Raw genomic sequence first — 21,652 nt, forward strand, 5'->3', positions numbered from 1 at the left:
GTCATTGACATCCATCAATACTACAGCCTGATTCTGATCATCAGAAAAACTAGAAGAGACACACTGAAGAAAGAACAGCGGTCTAACAATCAGAAGTAAGACTTGTTACCCCATACCATGAAAGCAAATAAGGAGCTAGGTACCCTGAATTCTAGGCAACAGCAGAGAGCCTGCATCAGGAGTTAGGCAAGTCAAGACTGATGTTTGCTGACCCCCAGGACAACCATCACAAGTGTGTAGACACCAACAGTACAGTTACTAACTTTCTTTTTCTTCACAGGCAAACGAGAAATGAAAAAAATTCAAAGCATAAATTCTTTAACCCTAAGATATTGAAAAACAGCTTCAAACTTGGATAGGACAAGAACATGCTCCATCTTAGCCCCCCAAAAAACACACAAAAGGAAGGGAAGTGTTTATGTTCCCTTACCAAGCCAAACTTGTCCAGGACAAACAGGATACTCTCAATACATATCTTTTCTATCGACATGTCTTTTCAGTTTGTTGCCTAAATACACTGTTAAAAAATTGCATTTTCATAAAACCACCACTTTTTGTTTGTAGAAAGCAATCCGTTTCTTGAAATTTTGACATTGTTTAGAAAGAGATTTTAAAGCCATAGTGAGGCTGAGGCAGGAGGATTGTGAGTCTGAGACTAGTCTGAGCTACATAGATAGTTCAACACTAGCCTAAGCAATATGGGAATTCCCTGCCTCAAAGATAGACATGTAATCCATAAAAATATTTCAAACTAAAATATTAAGAATTACTAAAATTAAAATTGAAAATGCACACGACACTGTAGATGAGACCCCATCCCTTCTTATACTGTGCTCACAAGATCAGCAATGTGGAAGCTTTATGCTGCAAATGACTAGCCTCTCCTCCACATATGAATCCCTTTTGGTTCATCTGTTTTACCAGCACCCAGAGAGGCAGTACCACCCTCCACAGAGACACTGTACAGCACGAACTAATCCTCACTTACACTGTGAATTTAATAGATAGCATGACTTTCAACTGCTGTCTGTAAGTTAAATCTCTTTGTTTTTAGTTAATTTGCTTCAATCCTTTACTAATCCATGAATAAAGTCTCATTAATCATCTCTTTTCTTCTATTTATTTATTATTATTCTATACTTCTGTGAGTCTAAGAAACAATTCATGGGTGATATTTACACAATACTACAGAAGGACTTTAACCCAGTAATACCAAAAGTAATTCTGCTGTTAACGTATAAGCACCATTACAGTACGTTCATACACTTTGTCAGATGCAGGTTTTACTTCTTTGCCTTATAACACTAAGGATCTGGACAGATGGCTCAGAATAGTTGCTGCTCTTCAGAGAACCCATGATCAATTCCCAGCGCACATAGGCCAGCTCACATACCATCTATAACTCCAGTTCCAGGGGATCTGCTGCCCTCTTCTGGCTTCTGTGGGCACTGTGTGTGTATAGTGCACAGACATACATTCAGGCAAACATAAAATAAAGAGTTAGATGTCTAATCTGGGCATGGTGATATACATCTTTAATCCCAGCACTAGGTAACCAGAGGCAGGTAGAATTTTTTGAGTTCATGGCCTTCCTGGTCTACATAGTGAGTTCCAGGTCAGGACTACATAGAGCAACCTTGTCTCCAAAAACAAAATTTCAAGTCCAATTATTTTTAACAGGTACTAAAGCAGACAGGGGGCTATTTGAGATGAGAAAGGGTGTCAATGAGAGTAGCAAGGGACAATGAGCATAATCAATGTCTGTTGTCTACATTATGAAAATGTCATAGCCGAAGCTGTTGTTTTATGCAGCTAATACACAGTGATAAAAAAAATAATAAAATGAAAACAAATTCTCATGTCGCACACATTGTCTGACAAGCACTGGTCTGTGTGACTGAGAAATGTATTGCCATTCATGCAGAAGCTGCCTTTACAAAGACAGTGCCGAAGCTACCATTACCCCCTGAGAAAGGTAACTGACAACAGCCAGAGTCTATCTTCAGTTGCTTTCTTGAATCATGAACAGAACAGAAAGCGAATTAGCATTGACAGCAGTGGCTTTCATTTAGATTAGAATTACCTCCTCTGGTACTTTTACATATTCATCGCATTGTAGCAATTGATGGCTTTTAAATTTCTCCAGAAATCAATCCAGATTATGAAACTTGAATACTTAGTTGTCACCAATTCAATATCACTAGTGGGAATAAGGTGTCATTTTCATTACATTTCTATCTTACATTGATTTTTATCCCATGGTGAGGCTCAGACTTGAAGTGGTTCCAATCTCCTAAGAAGATTTCCTCAAAGAGCCTTTTACCCCCGTCAGTTTCCCATACTCCACACAAGGGCAATGCATGGGGAACCAAAATACAAAGAGTATTACCTAAAACTGGCACAGCAGCTAATTGAAAACACTTGAGTAGACTCCAGATGTACTGTATAGCCCTGAAGCCAGGATTACACTCACACTCACTGCACAACTGAAGTGAGCTTTTTCAGCCTTGTACCCATCAGAATCTACCTACTCCAAATGCCAACATGCTGAAGGTGCCAGAGCAGATGTCAGGAAAGATTCTAGCTCAACCGGGTTCTAAGTTCTTGTGTATTGTGCTTTACACAAAGAGATCTAAGCACAAGAAGGACAAAGGAGGGTTGAGAAGATAGGACTGTGGCAGGACACTGGCCCGCCATGTGCAACCCTGATTCGGTGCCATAAAGGAACAGAGAGAACGGTCTTTCTAGAGACCTTAAAAGTCCCGTCTTCTACTGCCTAAAAAAGTCAGGCTGCAAACACATCGGCCCACTCTCAAGTGGAACAGTCTTTGTCGAGACCTATTGCCTTCAGCTGGGATGTTTGAACGCCAAAGAGAAATCTCCATTTAATAAGCATGAAACGACTTAAAGATACAGCATGATCCTCTACTTGAGAAACTGGATGTTTTGACTAGTGATAAACAACAACAAAAGCACTTAGTAAGTACCCCAAACCTGAATGGTATTCACTCCTGAAGAGGTAGGAAATTCTGCCTGCTGATAGAGAACCATTGCCAGTGTGGCGGCTCTGTCACATATGCTTCAAGAGGTGGCAGAGAGGAGGGAGGCTCTGTCTATTCTCAGTGTTCTGACCTATGAACATTTGAATGATTAGTAGCCTAGCATTCCTTGTAAAAAGCCAATCTGAGACATCCTACAAGTCCCAGTGGCTTGCAGGACAGGAGCAAGCCATGCACTAGAAGAACCTAGTGCGGGCCCTTGGCGGAAGTGAGCCCTAGATAGACAACTCTCAAATGGGACCACTCCAGTAGTCCAGAGAAGGAGCAAGCCCAAGATGATCAGCACCATGAGGCCTGGACAAAGAGCTAGCCTGAGATGACCACCAGTCAGGCACCATGGAGACCCATGCCCAAGATACCCCTACCATGCTCCTTAATGTACCAGATGGGACACAGCACTCCTGAGACCACTCCTGAAATAATCCCAGATGCTCAGAGGCCTCAGGCACCTCTAAAAGGTACACGTAAGTAATGTAGCAATGAAAAAGAAAAAGATAGCAATGTAGGGAAAAATGAAGAGAGGCAAAACTGAATACTCTAGGGTAATGATGAATAGCCTGGTGTGAGTGGCCAGTGATGGCACCTGGGATCATGGTAGGGTTTTAGCCTGTACTGACATAGGGGTACATGTCTGGGTTGGTGGTCCAGCATCAAGGATCTGTTACTACCAAAGACCAGGCAGACATTCCTAGTCTGGGCTGTTGCCAAGGGACATGCTGCTATCTGAGATCTGTGCAGAACTGGACTCACCCCTCACCTGAGCATTGTGGGAGAGTTGGCTCTGGGGGCATGAAAGCCAGAGAGTTGATTCTGCCCCTAGCCAGATGTTGTACTAGGAATGAGTGGTTCCACACATTGTGAGAATTGCAAGTGAGACAGCCCCAAGGGCATGAGCATGGGAGAGTTGACCCTGTAACTTGTCTGCTTGCAGTGGCATGGGCAAGGGAGAAATGGCCTCCCCTCCTGGCTTGCCACCTATGGCAGGCAAGAGAGCTGTCCCCTAGGTCAACAGATCAGGAAATCTGGCCCTGCTCCTCATCTGCTGCAGCATTCGGGAGAGCAGGTCTTGTACCTCACCTGGGCAACACAGTGGAGCTGTCCCTGGGTATAGGAGTTGCAGGTGATCAAGCCCCCAAGGTGCTCAAGTGTGGGAGAGCTGGCCATTCCTCCTGTCTACTTGTGAAGTGGCATTGGTGAGGGAGAGATCCCTTCCCCCTCCATCTTGCCCTCCCCACAGGTGGCAGGTGGGAAAGTGGACCCTAACTGGGTCATAAGAGCAGGAGAGCAGGCCCTGCATCTCATGTGGGCAACACAGTAGAACTGGAACTGGATGTGGCGGTTGAGAGTGAGCTGTCCCCAAGGGGTAAGTGTAGGAGAACGTGCCTGCCTCTTATCTGCTGAGCTATGGCACAAAGGAGGGAAAGATACCCTCCTCTTCTCCCTTGACCCTCACCACCTATGGTAGATAAGAGAGCTGGACCTGGAGTCATGAGAATAGGAGAACTGGCCATAGCCGAGAATACTTGGGAAGATTAGAACCTGTACCTCACCTGGGCAGCAGGGTAGAACTGGCCCTGGTAGTAGGAGTTTCTGGTGAGTCAGCCCCAATGGCATGAAGGCAAGAGAACCAGCAGGCTGTCTGGTTCAGATACCTCTCAGACCTGATTCAGGGCTTTGAATCCCACCTCCCACCCCCACACCCACCCCCAACCCCACCCCTACCCCCACCCCCACCCCCACAACACACACCACACACACACAGCAGTATCTACCTCATCAATGAACTGCTGGAGAACATGAAGGGGCTGATCCTACTGATCCAAAACTCCAGGATCGCCATGACACAAGGCAACAACAGGGTATCTGAGAGGAGTCCCAGTGAGGTTCCAGTATTGATAGAGTAGAAGAAGCCAGAGACCTCGAATCAGACCAAGTCATTGCAATAAACATTAGCAAGCAAAGATGTGTGGACAAAAGGGTAGACTGTAGGACCCAATGAAACATGCTACAGTGTCCACAACAATTGTTTGTTCTCTGTTGAGCAGGGGAGGTTTCAAGGGAAGAAGGTGGATGAGCAGGATTAGGAAGCATGGTGTGAAATCTACAAAGAACCAATAAATTTTTTTTAAAAATGAAAATTCTGGTAACATGCACAAATCTTTAGGAACCAGACCAATTGAAAGTCACAGAATACAACTACTCCATGGTTTCTTTAGTTATTATTTGTATTGGTAGTTAGACTTGTAGAAGTAGAATATAGAATGGCTATTGCTAAATGCTGTTGATGGAAAAATGGAACACTGGATAATGGGCACAGAAGTTTAGTTTTACAAGATGGAAACATTTCAGAAAGTAGGAAGCAGTGTGGTGAATGCACTTAAGACTCCTGAACTGAAAGTGTAGGTAAGAGTAAAGGGTATATATTTATATTATGACATATTTTTAGTAGAAAAAGAGTTTGAAAACTTTCATTCAATTGGCTCCATACTAAGGGAAGTAAAACTAAAATATTTTAATCAAAGCCCAAGTCAACAAATATATGGAATCAATGGAACAGCTTAGATTTTCACAAAAACACAAAGAATTCTTAAAAAGAAAAAAAAAAGACATCCAAACCAATATATATGCTTTAAGGTTATGGTTCTCCATGTTTATAAGTTGAGGGTGGTTGAGAATTAGAAGGGAAAATAATCCTCTGATACTTGAGGCATTGTGATTTGTCACTTTACCTACAAGATAGTTTTAACAGTCATGTATATTTTTGTCAGATTTTGTGCTTAGATTGTTTTTTTTCTTTTGCATTTTCAGAAGTGCCTGAAGCTTATTGCTTTATACCTTTATTCTTCTAAAGAAAAAATTGATTTGTTTGATCATAAATACTTAGTAGTGAACAGAAAAAATTCATATTCCTGCTGACAATTCTATGTGGCTTATACATTTATGAGATATTAAACTTTAGAAGGAATAACTAGTAATGGAAAGTCTGAAATAATTTAATTCTAAGCAATAGCACCACTCAAATACTTTAAGAACAGTTATTTGTGCTGTGTTGACATAAGATCATAGAGGTAGATAGATAGATAGATAGATAGATAGATAGATAGATAGATAGATAGATAGATAGATAGATGATAGATAGATAGATAGATAGATAGATAGATAGATAGATAGATAGATAGATAGATAGACAAACTAAGAGCCATAAATCAGAATAAAGAGCATGCTTGAGGCTCTGGATTTGATCTCTATTACAGCAAAAAGTAAATAAAGTAGAAGTTGAAAATGACACTGCTGTTTAAAATTATTATGGCATAGACACTGTGAGCATGTTTAAAGAAGCATTGGCACTCTGCATTATTGGACAGAAATCTACCCACAGACAAGATGCCTAACACATCTGTGGGGGATTGTTACAACAGGAGACTAAAGTGAGAAGACCACCTTAACTGTAGAGGGCACCATCCAAGGGGTTAGAATCCCAGACTGAATTAAAAGTGGATGTGAGCGGAGTACTAGCATTCATTGTGCTCAGCTTCTGACTGTAGATGCCATGTGACAAGTGGCCTGAACACCCGTTAGCCATGACCTACTGTCCATGAGAGATGATACCGTTGAACTGTGAGCCAAAAGGAACACTTCCTTTCTCGTGTTGCTTTGTCTAGGGTACTTTATCTCAACAACAGGAAGAATAACTGATACAGGTAGAATCAACTGAATGACTCTACTTTGGAAATTCCCTGCATTTCTATGAAAGAAAGATAATATTCCTATAATATATCAAGAATTGACCCTGAATAGATTGTTCTATAATTTCATCATCACAAATGTTTGGGGTTGGGGGGGGGGTGTTTGTTTGTTTGTTTGTTTAGCCTTTTTCAGTAGCAAAACCTTCCCAAGTGCCAACTCTCAATGTCTCCTCTGAGCTGAATAGTTTGTCCTGGTCACAGAATCCACAGAAGTGTATCTCAAGACCTCTTGCTCCTCTATATGTGTTCAGCCAAGCACAGGCTTCCTCAGGAGGATCCAGCTTTAGTCTGCAGACTTGAGACATCAGATCTACCAGCTGCAAACCGAAAATCATCTTTAAGCCTGACTTGTGTCAGAAAAATTAGACAAGTCTTCTTAACCAATCTAAGTCCTGGAATCCACCCCCTTATCTGTGTTCTCCACCTTTCCTGACGATTCTTTCCCACTGTCACTGACTCCATGACAACTCTAGATTTAGGTCCCATCTAATATCTAGGACCACAGGTCTCCAGAAATCAACTTGACTCTTCTCTATCAATCACATGTAAACCCACATATTGATCCCCATTAGTCTTATGACTGTGGTGCACCTTCCTGTTTTCCCAACCTCAATTCAAACTCCCACTACTTTTGCAACGTCCCTATCAGGAACCTGAACTGTCTTTCTCCCAAGTCCATCCCACCCGTGATTCCCTGTACTGCCCAGGCTTTCCCATCCATTCCATAGAGCCAAAAACCCTTTCTTGAACTCCTGGAATAAATAAATATTTATGCTCAGATTAGTAATACTGACCCCCAAAGTTGTAACAGCAACACCAGATTTATGCTTTTTCTTTGTTACTCAAATGAGTTTTACAGTCAAGTGGTGTAAAACGCATAGTTATATCCATGCATAGTTAATGTAAAAGTTATATCCAAGTGCAGTTTCCAGACTATTTCTCCCTTTTCCTGGAAAACTTTTTTAGTGAAATGACTACACATCATTCTGCCCCTTAAAGCATGCCTCCTGAATCTGTGAGCTCATCAAGAATACAACCAATAGAAATGTCTATTGACATAGAAGACAGTTCAGGCCATGATAGAAGACAACTGGAAAGTAAATGAAGTTTTTGTAAAATAGCTCTGTCATGGAACTGAAGTAAGAAAAAAAAAAAAAAGATTGGAAGGAAGGGAAAGGAAGAGGAGGAAGAGGAAAGAGGAGGAAGAGGTCAAGATACTCCCTCTTAACATGTTATTAACTTCTGCTATTTATTTATTTGTTTTGCTTTGAATAGGGAAAGCTAGTATATGTCTACCATATTGCAGATACCAGTGTTGTACTTAAGGAAACTAGACAGGGTGCCTGCCTTCATTGAGACAATTTGACTAACTATTATTATTGTTGTTGTTGTTGTTGTTGTTAGGAGGAGGAGGAGGAGCAGCTGTGAAATCTCTTTATGCTCTTAACTCCTGTATAGTAATTTCTTTGTTTTTTTAATATTCTGTCTTTCATCATATCATCATCCATACATAAGCCTTTTGTAATCTTTAATAGGCTTTTCTATAATAATTCCCCATTGTGTAACATCTTAACACATCTGTGGTCTTCCTTTAACTTTCATATGTGCATACTAAGTCAAAGTCATCCGGATGCAGGATGCTATTGCTCTGTCCACAGCCTAATATAAAATGATGGAGTAAGGCTTCAATGAGTTTGTAAGGTTAGGTTTCACTAGACACAAATAGTTTGCCTTCAAACCAAACCAACCCAGTGAAAGGCTTTCTGGGAAAAGAAAGCAAAATAACTCTTGCTTGAGGGTGCATTCTTGAGATAATTTGAGTTAATTGTTTCAAACCATGTAAACTTCCTTTAAGTCTGCTTATTTCTCTCTCCTTACCTTTTCCCAAGTTTAGTCAGTAGGAGTCAAAAACACTCAATGGTCTAAGGAAGCTACGATTGATGAAAATGCATAGAATATATTTTCCAATTAAGTATAAAAGGGTGTTCAATTAATTGCTCTAAGAAGTTTTCAGGGTACAATTATTCCTCTAATGTGAACTATTTTATAAAAAAGTAAAATGGGATTGGTAAGATGGCTAAGCAAGTAAAGTGTCTGCTACCAAAACTGATGACCTGATTGTAATCCCAGGACCCACATGCTAGAAGAAGAGAACCAGCTCTGTCAATTGTCCACTGGCCCACAAAACACACACACACACACAAACCAAAATAAATAATTCTGGACATATACGGACATCAGCTAGGGTTACAGATGCTTTCTTCTTCTTCTTCTTCTTCTTCTTCTTCTTCTTCTTCTTCTTCTTCTTCTTCTTCTTCTTCTTCTTCTTCTTCTTTTCCTTTTTTTTATTAGATATTATCTTCATTTACACTTTAAATGCTATCTTGAAAATCCCCTATACCCTCCTCTCACCCTACTCCCCAGCCCACCCACTCCCGCTTCCTGGCCCTGGCATTCCCCTGTACTGAGGCACATTATCTTCACAAGACCAAGGGCCTTCCATTGATGGCTGACTAGGCCATGCTCTGCTACATATGCAACTAGAGACACAGATCTGGAGGGTACTGGTTAGTCCATATTGTTGTTGACATAGTACTACCGGAAGATCCAGCAATACCTCTCCTGAGCATATACCCAGAAGATGTTCCAACTGGTAATAAGGACACATGCTCCACTATGTTCATAGCAGCCTTATTTATAATAGCCAGAAGCTGAAAAGAACCCAGATATCCCTCAACAGAGGCATGGATACAGAAAATGTGGTACATTTACACAGTGGAGCACTACTCAGCAATTAAAAACAATGAATTTATGAAATTCTTAGGCAAATGGATGCATCTGGAGTGGATGTCATCCTGCGTGAGGTACCCAGTCACAAAAGAACACACATGATATGCACTCACTGATAAGTGGATATTAGCCCAGAAACTTAGAATACCCAAGATACAATTTGCAAAACACATGAAACTCAAGAAGAAGGAATACAGATGCTTTCTTAAAGGCAATGGCTCTGTCTTATGCACATCAGCTAGGGTTTTACATCGCATAAGTTGATGAACACAAGGGCTGAAAGATACAAATGGGAGCAGCTTACTTATCACCAAAAAACTAACAAACAAATAAACTACTTGATTGCCTTAATTTTATTTATATATACCATTCACTTCCTTTTTTATACAAACAAAAAACAAACAAAAAAAAAACCAAAAAAACTACCTTAAACTCTAAAACTCAAACATTAGTCAAGGTGCACATATCAGAACACTTAAGTCCATGATGGCCTGAACTATAATTTGTTATGCCTTGATATAATTGCATGTAACATTGCTATGTAAAATTAAGGTAAAAATAAACAGTTGAATATATGTATGCAAAATAACCCAAGCATCCAGTCAATTAAATGAAGAAAAGGAAAATTCACTAATCAATCTATTCTTTTAGGACATTGAGAAATTCAAACACAGTACTTCTTGTTAACCATAGAAGACGTAGCCCAAAATCTCACAAAGATGCTTGAACCTGAAAGTAGTACCAGATCCTATATGTAATGAGATTTTTTCCCTCTGTATACCCGTCATAACGTCTAATTCCCAAGTTAGACACATGGAGAAACTACCAAGAACAAGAATAAAAGAGAAAAATTACAATCAGATACATAATGAAAGCTGTGTACATGCCATGCCATTTCTCTTTTCTACCCTTAGCTCACTGTGGTGCACTCACCCTCTTCTTGTGAAGAAGAATGATGAAGCATGGTCAGGTGACTGTCATGGCCATGTCACATTATGACATGGCATTAGATGACAAAGAAAGAGCTACATTAAAAAGGACTACTTAGACACAAATAACAAACATCTAATAACTGAGTTAGTTACCAACTGGCTAACAGGCAGGCAGTATATCCAGTGTGGATACTCTGGACTTTCTTTGATAATTAGCAAAGAAAGACAAAGCAAAGGGTGAATTTCCATTATGCTAGTCAGATGATGGACAACTGAAAACTTAAGAACTGTCAGTTTGGAAGATTATTTACTTAATATGTTTAGACTGAAGTTCATCATATGTAGCTGAAGTGTTGGAAACTACAAACAAAAAAACATGAATGAATCCAGTCATGAGAGTGAGTTGTTTCTCCCTTATTCAGAGGGAGGGTATTTCAATTAAAACACAAAGATAATAATAAGTTCTTTATCATTTTATAGTTTTATTAAAGCAAACTTAATTTAAAATTTACACCTGAAAAAAATTTATGAATGTTCTCCTTTGTCATTCCCTCACACAGTATGGGGTCCATCAGAGAAAATTAAAATGGAACATGGGAAGGATCGAAAGTCACGGCAGCATAGACTTCTTTTCTAAAACTACATTGTAATTGGTAGAATTTTCTTCTCTTTCCTATGTGCACCCACCTAGTGCTTTAAGCACACAAGCACAGAACATACAACGACAAGCTCAAAGAGTTTATGTTGTCCAGAGGATTCCAAAGGTCAAACGAGCATAAGAAATCATTCCTGTGTGTGTCTAATCTGGCAGAGCTAAAGACAAATATGTGGAAAGTTTAGATATCAGTTTACTCTACTCAATTAGAGGAATAAGTCCACTGGTAGAAGCAGGCCCTGAATTTAATCTAAGTACCAAACAATGAAAAAGAAAAGTTGTTCTGAATTAACTTGAAACTTCTTACTCCAGACTATGGATCAGATATCCACTGTCACTTGCTTTCTGAGAGGGTCACAGGTAGTAGTGGCCCATCCAGATCAAAAGGAAACTATATCCAACAGGCTTTCCCTGCCCCATAACTGCTGGGAAGTCGAACTTCCTCACTCAGATTTACTATCCTTTTGTTTTTCCTCACAGGCAAGGCATGGTTCCTGTGAGATGACCCCAGCAAAGGTTCAAGACCTTGGTATTGTGTGCCTGAGGCCTTTTACTGAGAAAATTGAGTGTGAGACCTTGATCTTCAATACTATCTGCCTATTGTGATATCTCTCTGAGGTCTCTTCACCCCTAAATTCTTCATTTCTTCACAGAATTTAGCTGAGTAGTACTTTCCCTTGCCTGTTTATCTCCATGGCTGTCTCCCTGCTGGTATTTATTGCTTATCACTGTAAGTCTTTATTGAATGTAATCTGTTTGGGGATATAGTTGGCATGAAAGATGCCCCACCAAACGAAGTTGTAAAGTATTATACATAAATACTTAATTCCTGGACTTATTTATTATCCTCATTACTTATTTACTGCTGTACGTACCCAGGACACCTTTGGAAGAAATAAATCTGGTCAGTTGCTCTCCCAAATTTGATCAGAATATCTTATAAGATATAAATTATGACATTATATAATTATTAATATTCTTCCTATGACTGGCACAGATTACAGTTTACAGAAACTTTTTCACCATTCTTCTTCCTGGGCACCCAAGGTAAAGAAATTCTCAGCTCAGAGGTGCAGGTCAGAGAACTGAGAGTCAGCATTCTAAGTGACACAGCAGAGGTCACCTGAGTAAGAAGCCACACACCCTGGCACAAACCCAGGTCTCCTGCTGCAGGCTCTAACTCTGTGAAACTTAAGGATGAAGAGTTTATAGCACATTATGTTTTGTTTTCAGCTAAATTAACCAAACTTTTTCTTTTATCCAAGCCCAATAGAGTCTATGATTGAATTTGAAGTCTTTGTTAGAACAAATATTAATGTTTTCTATATAGCCATGGGCAAGCTGGGAAAGCCATTATAGTGATCTCTCATTGATATGCAAGGGCAGAAGTTTATATTCACCACAAAATGTTAGCAATGGCTGGGCTACAGTTGTGACAATTGTACATTCAGTGACAATTCTATGATATGTAGGACTAGGATCTTAATCAGATGACTGTACCAATAAAGGGAACAAAGATCCTCACAGAACAAAGATCAGGTTACACAAGTGATTTGATGACCTTTTTTACTGACAGGCTGTTAGGGCACATTTAAATAATGAATGTGCATGGTTAGAAGCCTGATAGGCCTTACAGTTAACATCAGCTGCATCCCTTATATGTCATATCTTTATATCAATAAAAGTAGAAGGAGAGAAAGACTAATATACACAGATAAAGAACTTGTATAGTGATCTGTACTGGGGAGCTGAGGCTGTTCCACAGCCCACTGTGCACTGGTCCCAACAGGAGAGAACTGGTCTCCCAGGAGTGCTTACACTCCCAGGCTCAGAGGTGAGATAGCCACTTTCTCTCCAATAACTGCCTGGAGCGGGGTTGGGGAGGAGCACTTGAGGCACAGGAACAGTGGAGAAGCTGGGACAGGATCCTTCTGGTCACCATCTGCAGCCAGAGTTTGGGTTCCAGAGCTCTCTGTATACAAGTTCTGCCAGGAGAGAGCTGGTCTCCCAGGAGTATTGACACAGGCTTACAGACTCACAGGAGAAACAAGCTCTAGCCAGAGACAGCAAGAACATCTAACACCAAAGATAAAACAAGATGGCAAAAGGCAAACACAAGAATCTTACCAACAGAAACCAAGACTACTTGGCATCATCATAACACAGTTTTCCCACCACAGCAAGTGCTGGATACCCCAACGCACCGGAAAAGCAAGATGTGGATTTAAAATCACATCTCATGATGATGATAGAGGATTTTAAGGACATAAATAACTCTCTTTAAAGATACAGGAAAAAAGCAAATAAACAGGTAGAAGCCCTTAAAGAGGAAACACAAAAATCCCTTAAAGAATTATAGGAAAACACAACCAAACAGGTGAAGAATTGAACAAAACCATCCAGGATCTAAAAATGGAAGTAGAAACAATAAAGAAGTCACAAAGGGAGAGAACTCTGGATATAGAAAACTTAGGAAAGAAATCAGGAACATCATCAACAGAATACAAGAAAAAGAAAAGAGAATCTCAGGCACAAAAGATACCATAGAAAACATTGACACAACAATCAAAGAAAATGCAAAGTGCAAAAAGATCTTAACCCAAAACATCCAGGAAATCCAGGACACAATGAAAAGACCAAACCCAAGGATAATAGGTATAGATGACAGTGAAGATTTTCAACTTAAAGGGCCAGTAAATATCTTCAATAAAATTATAAAAGAAAACTTTCCTTACCTAAAGAAAGAGATACCCGTGAACATACAGGTAACCTACAGAATACCAACTAGATTGGACCAGAAAAGACTTTCCTCCCATCACATAATAACCAAAACACCAAATGCACAAAACAAAGAAAGAATATTAAAAGCAGTAAGGGAAAAAAGTCAAGTAACATATAAAGGCAAACATATCAGAATTACACCAGACTTCTCACCAGAGACTATGAAAGCCAGATGTTCTGGGCAGATATCATACAGACCCTAAGAGAACACAAATGCTAAGTCCAGGCTACTATACCTAACAAAACTCTCAATTACCTTAGATGGAGAAACCAAGATATTCCAGGACAAAAACAAATTTACACAATATCTCTCCACAAATCCAGCCCTTTAAAAGGTAATAAATGGAAAACTCCAACCCAAGGAGGGAAACCACATCCTAGAAAAAGCAAGAAAATAATCTTCTTTTAACAAACCAAAAAGAAGATAGACACAAAAACATAATTCTACCTCTAACAACAAAAATAAAAGGAAGCAACAATAATTTTTCCTTAATATCTCTTAATATCAATGGACTCAATTCCCCAATAAAAAGACATAGACTAACAGACTGGATATGTAAACAGGACCCAACATTTTGCTACATATAGGAAACCCACCTCAGTAACAAAGACAGACACTATCTCAGAGTAAAAGGCTGGAAAACAATTCTCCAAGCAAATGGTTCCAAGAAATAATCTGGAGTAGTCACTCTTAGATGGAATAAAATTGACTTTCAACCTAAATTTATCAAAAAAGATAAGGAAGTACACTTCATACTCATCAAAGGAAAAATCTACAAAGAATAACTCTCAATTCTGAACATCTATGTTCCTACTGCAAGGGCATCCACATTCATAAAAGAAACTTTACTAAAGCTCATAGCACACATTGTACCACACACAATAATAGTGGGAGACTTCAACATCCCACTCTCAGCAATGAACAGATTATTGAAACAGAAACTAAACAGAGACATAGTGAAACTAACAGAAGTTATGAAACAAATGGATTTAACAGATATCTACAGAACATTTTATCCTAAACAAAAGGATATACCTTCTTCTCAGCACCTCATGGTACCTCCTCCAAAACTGACCATATAATTGGTCACAAAACAGGCCTCAACAGATACAAGAAGATTGAAATAATCCTATACATCCTATCAGATCACCATGGACTAAGGTTGGTCTTCAATAACAATATAAACAATAGAAAGCCCACAACACATGGAAGGTGAATAATACTCTACTCAATGATAACTTGGTCAAGGATGAAATAAAGAAAGAAATTAAAGACTTTTTAGAGTTTAATGAAAATGAAGCCATAACATGACCAAACTTATGGGACACAAAGAAAGCAGTGCTAAGAGGAAAACTAATAGCACTGAGTGCCTCCAAAATGAAACTGGAGAGAGCATACACTAGCAGTTTGACAGCACACCTAAAAGCTGTAGAACAAAAAGAAGCAAATACACCCAAGAGGAGTAGAAGGCAGGAAACAATCAAACTCAGGGCTGAAATCAACCACGTGGAAACAAAAAGAACCATACAAAGAACCAACCAAACCAGGAGCTGATTCTTTGAGAAAATCAACAAGATAGATAAACCCCAAGCCAGACTATCCAGAGGGCACAGAAACAGTATCTTAATGAACAAAATCAGAAATGAAAACAGAGACATAACAACAGAAACAGAGGAAATCCAAAAAAATAAAAATCATTAGATCCTACTACAAAAGCCTGTACTCAATTAAACTGGACAATCTGAATAAAATGGACAATTTCCTAGACAGATACCAGGTGCAAAGTGTAGTCAACACAACCTAGACTTAGCAAACCTCCTGCCCCAGCCTCCCATGGTAGGATTACAAGCATTCACATCCAACTATCATAAAGATTTTTCACTTCAACATGAAACTATTCATTTTTAGATGTACTAATATTACCCTACCCATGCTAAACAATGTAAAGTGTATGAATCAGATTGTTCTAATATGCTTTCTGTTGCTGAGATTAAACATGGGCCCAAACCAACTTGAGGAAAAAAGGGTTTATTTAGGAAGACAGATTATATATTCCATTATCTAAGAAGGCAGAGTAGAAGTTCAAGGCAGGAAACTGATTGCAGGACCACACAAGCAGAGACCATTGAAAGATACCACTTAAAGGCATCTTCAGATATCTACCTTATGAATCCCAGGTCTATCAACTCAGAGATGGCACTGCCTACAGTGGGCTGGCTCCCCAGTACTTTATCAGCCATTAATCAAAGAAATGCCTCACAGACAAGCCTATGGAGACAATTCCTGAATCAAGGTTCCCTCTTCCCAAGTGAGTCTACTTTATTTCAAGTTGGCAAAATCTAATCAAAGTAACTGATCCCTTGTTAGCTTGATAAGCAAACATATCATTATTAAGCAATAACTTTTCCTTTCTTGTTTATCCCCTAAGATCCTATGTTAACATCACAAGATAAAACACAGTATAATGGGCTGGAGAGATGGCTCAGTGGTTAAGAGCACTAACTACTCCTCCAGAGGTCCTGATTCAATTCCCAGAAACCATATGGTGGCTCACAACAATCTGTGATGGGATCCGATGACCTCTTCTGGTATACCTGAAGAGAACTACACTGTATTCATACATTAAAAAAAAAAAAAAAAACTAGACTCCCAGGAAGTCTGTCTAACCAGGCTCACAGGTGAGACACCCTCACTCACACCTACACCCTAATCCCTGACCTAACTGGAACCCCCCTTCCCCCAGGACTCAGGGGAAGCAGGACCTACAGCCACCCTGGTGAAGACACATCTTCCTTCTGGCCTACAACCCTTCCTGTGGCAGAGCCTACACTCCACAGCCCCTCCCACACCCAGAGACAGCTTAACTCCCAGGAGGTCTGTCACAACCAGGCTCACAGTTGAGTGCCCCTGTAAGATTCTTAACTACAGTCAAAAAAATACAAAGTGCAAAAATCTCCTTACCCAAAACATCCATGAAATGCAGGACACAATAAAAAGACCAAACCTAAGAATAATAAGATTAGGAGAGAGAGAATATTCCCAACTTAAAGGGCCAAAAAACATCTTCAACAAAATCACAGAAGAAAACTTCCCTAACCTAAAGAAAACAATGCCCATAAACTTAAAAAAAAGCCTACAGAACACAAAACAGATTAGACCAAGAAAGAAATTCCTCCTGACACATAATAATCAGAACATTAAATGCACTAAATAAAGATAGAATATTAAAAGAAGTAAGGGGAAAAGGTCAAGTAACATATAAAGGCAGACCTATCAGAATTACACCAGATTACTCACCAGAGACTATGAAAGACAGAAGATCCTGGACAGATGTTATACAGACGCTAATCAAACACAAATGCCAGCCCAGGATATATACCCAGCAAAACTCTCAATCACTATAGATGGAGAAAGCAAGATATTCTTTGACAAAACCAAATTTAAACAATATCTTTCCACTAGTCCATCTTTACAGGGATTAATAGAAGGAAAACTCCAACATAGTATAGAAACTACATGCAAGGAAAACCAAGAAATTAATCATCTCACAACAAAACCCAAAGAAGAAAACCACACAAACATAATACCACCTCTAACAACAAAAATAACAGGAACCAACAATCATTAGTCTTCATATTCTTCAATTCTTCATAGTCTTCAATATCTCTCAACATCAATGTACTCAATTCACAAATAAAAAGATATGGGCTAACAGATTGGATATATAAACAGGACCCAGCATTTTGCTGCATACAGGAAACACATTTCAGTGACAGAGATGGACACTACCTCAAACTAAAAGGCTGAAAAAAAAAATTCCAAGCAAATGGTCCCAAAAAACAAGCTGGAGTAGCCATTCTAATAGCCAATAAAATAAGTCTTTCAACCAGAAGTTATCAAAAGAGATGGGAAAGGACATTTCATACTCATTGTTCCTATCTAAAGGAAACACAGGGGGAAAATGGAGGAAAGGCTATCCATAGACCACCCCACCTTGGGATCCAGCCCATCCTCAGGCACCAAAACCTGATGATGCCAAGAAGTGCTTGCAGAGAAGATATGGCTGTTTCCTGAGATGGTCTACCAGCACCTGTCTAACACCACTGGACAGAGCCTGGGGACCTCAATGGAAGAGTTATGGAGGGACTGAAGAAGCTGAAGGACATTGCAATTTCATAGGAAGAACAACAATATTAACAAATGGACGACCCAGAGCTCCCAGAGACTAAACCACCCAATCAAAGAGTACACATGGGCTTATCCATAGCTACTGCTACATATGTAGCAGAGGATGACCTTGTCTGACATCAATGGGAGGGGAGGTGCTTGTCCTGTGGAGGCTTGATGCCCCAGAGAAGGGAGATGTTAGAGGGATGAGGCAGCAATGAATAGGTGGATGGGGTAGCAACCTCTTAGAGGCAAAGAGAAGGGGGAGAGGGGTTTGCAGAGGGGAGACTGGGAAGGGGGACAAAATTTGAAATGTAAATAAAATGGTTCATAAAAAATATTTCAAAAAAGTATATCATTAAAAATCCGATGGTCTTTTAATAAAAATATAAACACTTTTAAAATGCCAGTGTCTCTTTAAAATACTTAGAGTCTCTTAACTGTGAGTTCCTGATGAATACAAAATCAATTATCTTCTTTTTTATTATAAAAGTCAAGATCCAGGCCATAGTGAGAAATCAGATTAAAGCAAAACCAAAATGCAGCCATGTGACTAACTCAGTTTCTGATGTCTGGATCTCACGGATCTCACTCATGATCTTCAGAGCATCACTTACCTGGCTCTGCCATCCACAACACACCCAATCTGCCTCATATGCTCAGGCCAGCTTCCCTTCACAGCTACTGCTGTCTTTAGCAGCCCTCCTACTGACCTGGAATCTAGAATATTATGGAGTCTCCACTGCAACTGATGCTGCACCTTCACCAATGGCCTCTCTTCATGCAAGCTTCAATTCTGCCAAGCAGTGCTACAGCTTAGCTACTCTCCATGACCCCTTCATGTGGGAGACTCTCACACAATATTTGCCAAGTTCTCTGGTCAGCTTGGTATGCAGTCCTAACCCCACACTGGGACGAAGCCTGTGCTGGCCCTGGGAAAGAAAGTATTCCTTCATACATGTCATTTTAATAATGCTATTCCATGTTAATCACAGCTGATATTTCAGCCTCACTTAACCATGCTAGTAAAGTAAGCATTTTATTCCACACAGTCTCAATTTGTATTCATTATATAAAATCCCTGAGAGAATCTAAGAAGGGTTCTCAAACCTCCCTTAAAGATTTCACAAGCCACCTGAGCCTCCAGCACCTGCATGTCTCTCAATTCTTATCTTACCAATTGGCACTTAATAAAGGACATTTCTGAGCCCTACCTGGGATTAAATGCTTCCACAATCTTCTCCAAAGCAGCATGGATGTCTGTCACAGCATCCTCTCAGTCTCTGATACCAATTTATTATATTCTTTTGCATGAGAAGAGAGAGGAGGAAGAGGGAAAGAGAGGGGAAGAGAGGGAGGGAGAAAGGGAGGGATGGAGAGAGAGAGAGAGAGAGACTGAGAGACTGAGAGAGAGAGAGAGAGAGAGAGAGAGAGAGACTGAGAGACTGAGAGAGAGAGAGAGAGAGAGAGAGACTGAGAGACTGAGAGAGAGAGAGAGAGAGAGATAGAGAGAGAGAGAGACTGAGAGAGAGAGAGAGAGAAGAGAGCACTGAACAAAAACTAAGGTAAGAAGGAAAGGGTTTACTTTGGCTTACAGTCCATAGTCAAGGACTGTGTAAGGGAAGAGCTCAAGTCAGACAAAAAAGCAGAAACTGGAGCAGAGGCCATGAAAGATGTCTGTACACTGGCCTGCTCTACATGGTTTGATCAGCTATCTTTCTTACACAGCTCTGTCCCACCAGCCTAGGGAATGACGCTGCCCACAGTGGAATGGGACTTTCTTCATCACTTAGCAATTCAGAAGATGGCATTACGGTCATGCCCACAGACCGATTGATGGAAGCAGTCTCTAAATCTAGGTTACCAGGTGACTCTATTCTGCGTCAGGTTGCCAAAGCTAACCAGTGCCTTATCCTCCACAGACTCTCACACAACAGCACTGCCTCTGCCTCATGGCTTGCAGAATGCCTTGCTTATATTTAGGGAGTTCTGATACTCATCCAAGCAAGAAGGCATGGCAGGAATATACAGTTCTCATCACTCTATTCAGAATATATCATTCTATAGTACCTCATCTAACCACTATCTCCAACTTCTATGGAAAATTATCCTCTGCTAACAAGAATGGACTTACCAGGGAAGCTTTACAGCAGTTTTGACCCATCTCTACCTCCATAGGCCTGGATAAAAGAGAGGTGGTAAATACTGTAGGCATTGCCTCAGCCTGGGATAGCTCCAGAGGCTGCTTCCATAAATGATAGCAAGGCAAGATTTTCAGTTCATAAGAGCAACAATCAGCTTCTTCCTCTTCCTTGGCTCATTTTACCATCAACTTCCTAAGTTTTCTTGAAAAAAAAATTCCTCAATAAATCCCGTGTTATGATTAAAGCTACCCAGTCAAAGGCTCTCTTCCTATGAAACTGGAACTAAGTGGATACCAAGTTGGAGAATAGATATAGAAGGGGTTAGTTTAAGGCATGTGTGGTGGCTCCGTTCTGTAATTGCAGCATTTGAGAGACTCGGGGAGGGATATCATCATGTGTTTGATGCCACCCTGGGCTACATATTGAGTTCCAGGTCAGTTTAGGCTACAGGAAGTGAGCATGTCTCAAAAAAAGCTAATTTAAAGTACAGATTGTTTTGCCCTACCTCTGGAGAAGTAAATTTTATAAATGTGTCATAAAGCTGAGAACTGGACATTTTAAAGCAGTGCTAACTGTGGATCCAAAAGAGGAACCCACTGACCACCCCTATGGTTCACTGGACTGAACCATCAATGCATACTCTCGACAGTGGGATGCTGGGAATGTTACTGATGTGGCAATACTCTCAGGCAATGTGTCTGAGAACAAGTTTCTCTATAGTTGCTGCCAGGACTTTCCAATTCCCCCAGCTTCAACTTCACGATATGACTTTCACTCTCCTCATGTTTACAACTTCAAAATGTTAATAAAACATGATAAGTGCAAAAGTCAAAATAAAGTAGAAGAGGTGACATGTCAGTAATGGACGGCACACTCTTAATTTAAATCATATATATTTATTCGCTCACTCAGTAACCGAATCCTAACCAAATGAATTTGTAATATATTCCAGTCTAGTTTTATTAGGATTTGTGCTGTATGGGTAAATGTGAAAACAAAGAAAATATATTGCTATATCAACTTATATTATTCATGCATATAAAGTTCTGTGTACCTGCCCACACAATTGAGAAGATGCATTAGGAAGTCGATTACAATAACAAGAGAAGGTTATTTGAGCCAAATCAAAACAATAAATGGGCTAGAGAAAAATTGTAAAATATTTGTTTTACATTTTCCTCCTGTGACACATAAAACATTATCTTCTTCTCTAAGAGATTATGCACATTTCTACTCTGTCATGCGGCATAAAGTAGTGATTTGTTTAGAATCATTTCTGTCTCAAAAGTTACACAAGCTCTTTTATGCTTTAGAGAAATTATATTTTTGATTACTACAGTTGCTGAATATTACAGTTGTTATTTATAATTATTTTCA

At 39.8% G+C, this 21,652-nt stretch overlaps 1 protein-coding gene and 1 non-coding gene across 2 annotated transcripts in view; both read left to right on the plus strand.

Moving 5' to 3' along the window:
- The window catches only part of LOC110309002 (pre-mRNA-splicing factor 38A-like), a 116,128-nt gene that overhangs the window by 47,378 nt on the left and 47,098 nt on the right, over nt 1-21,652 (plus strand). The gene's annotated exons all lie outside the window — the stretch shown is intronic.
- On the plus strand, nt 3,033-3,166 carry LOC115029307 (small nucleolar RNA SNORA17). Its single transcript, XR_003834881.1, has one exon. It is a non-coding gene; the product is annotated as a small nucleolar RNA SNORA17 (small nucleolar RNA).

This window comes from Mus caroli, unplaced genomic scaffold (genome assembly GCF_978045245.1).
Source record: "Mus caroli unplaced genomic scaffold, Mus_caroli_1 scaffold_12, whole genome shotgun sequence".
Taxonomy (NCBI): Eukaryota; Metazoa; Chordata; class Mammalia; order Rodentia; family Muridae; genus Mus; species Mus caroli.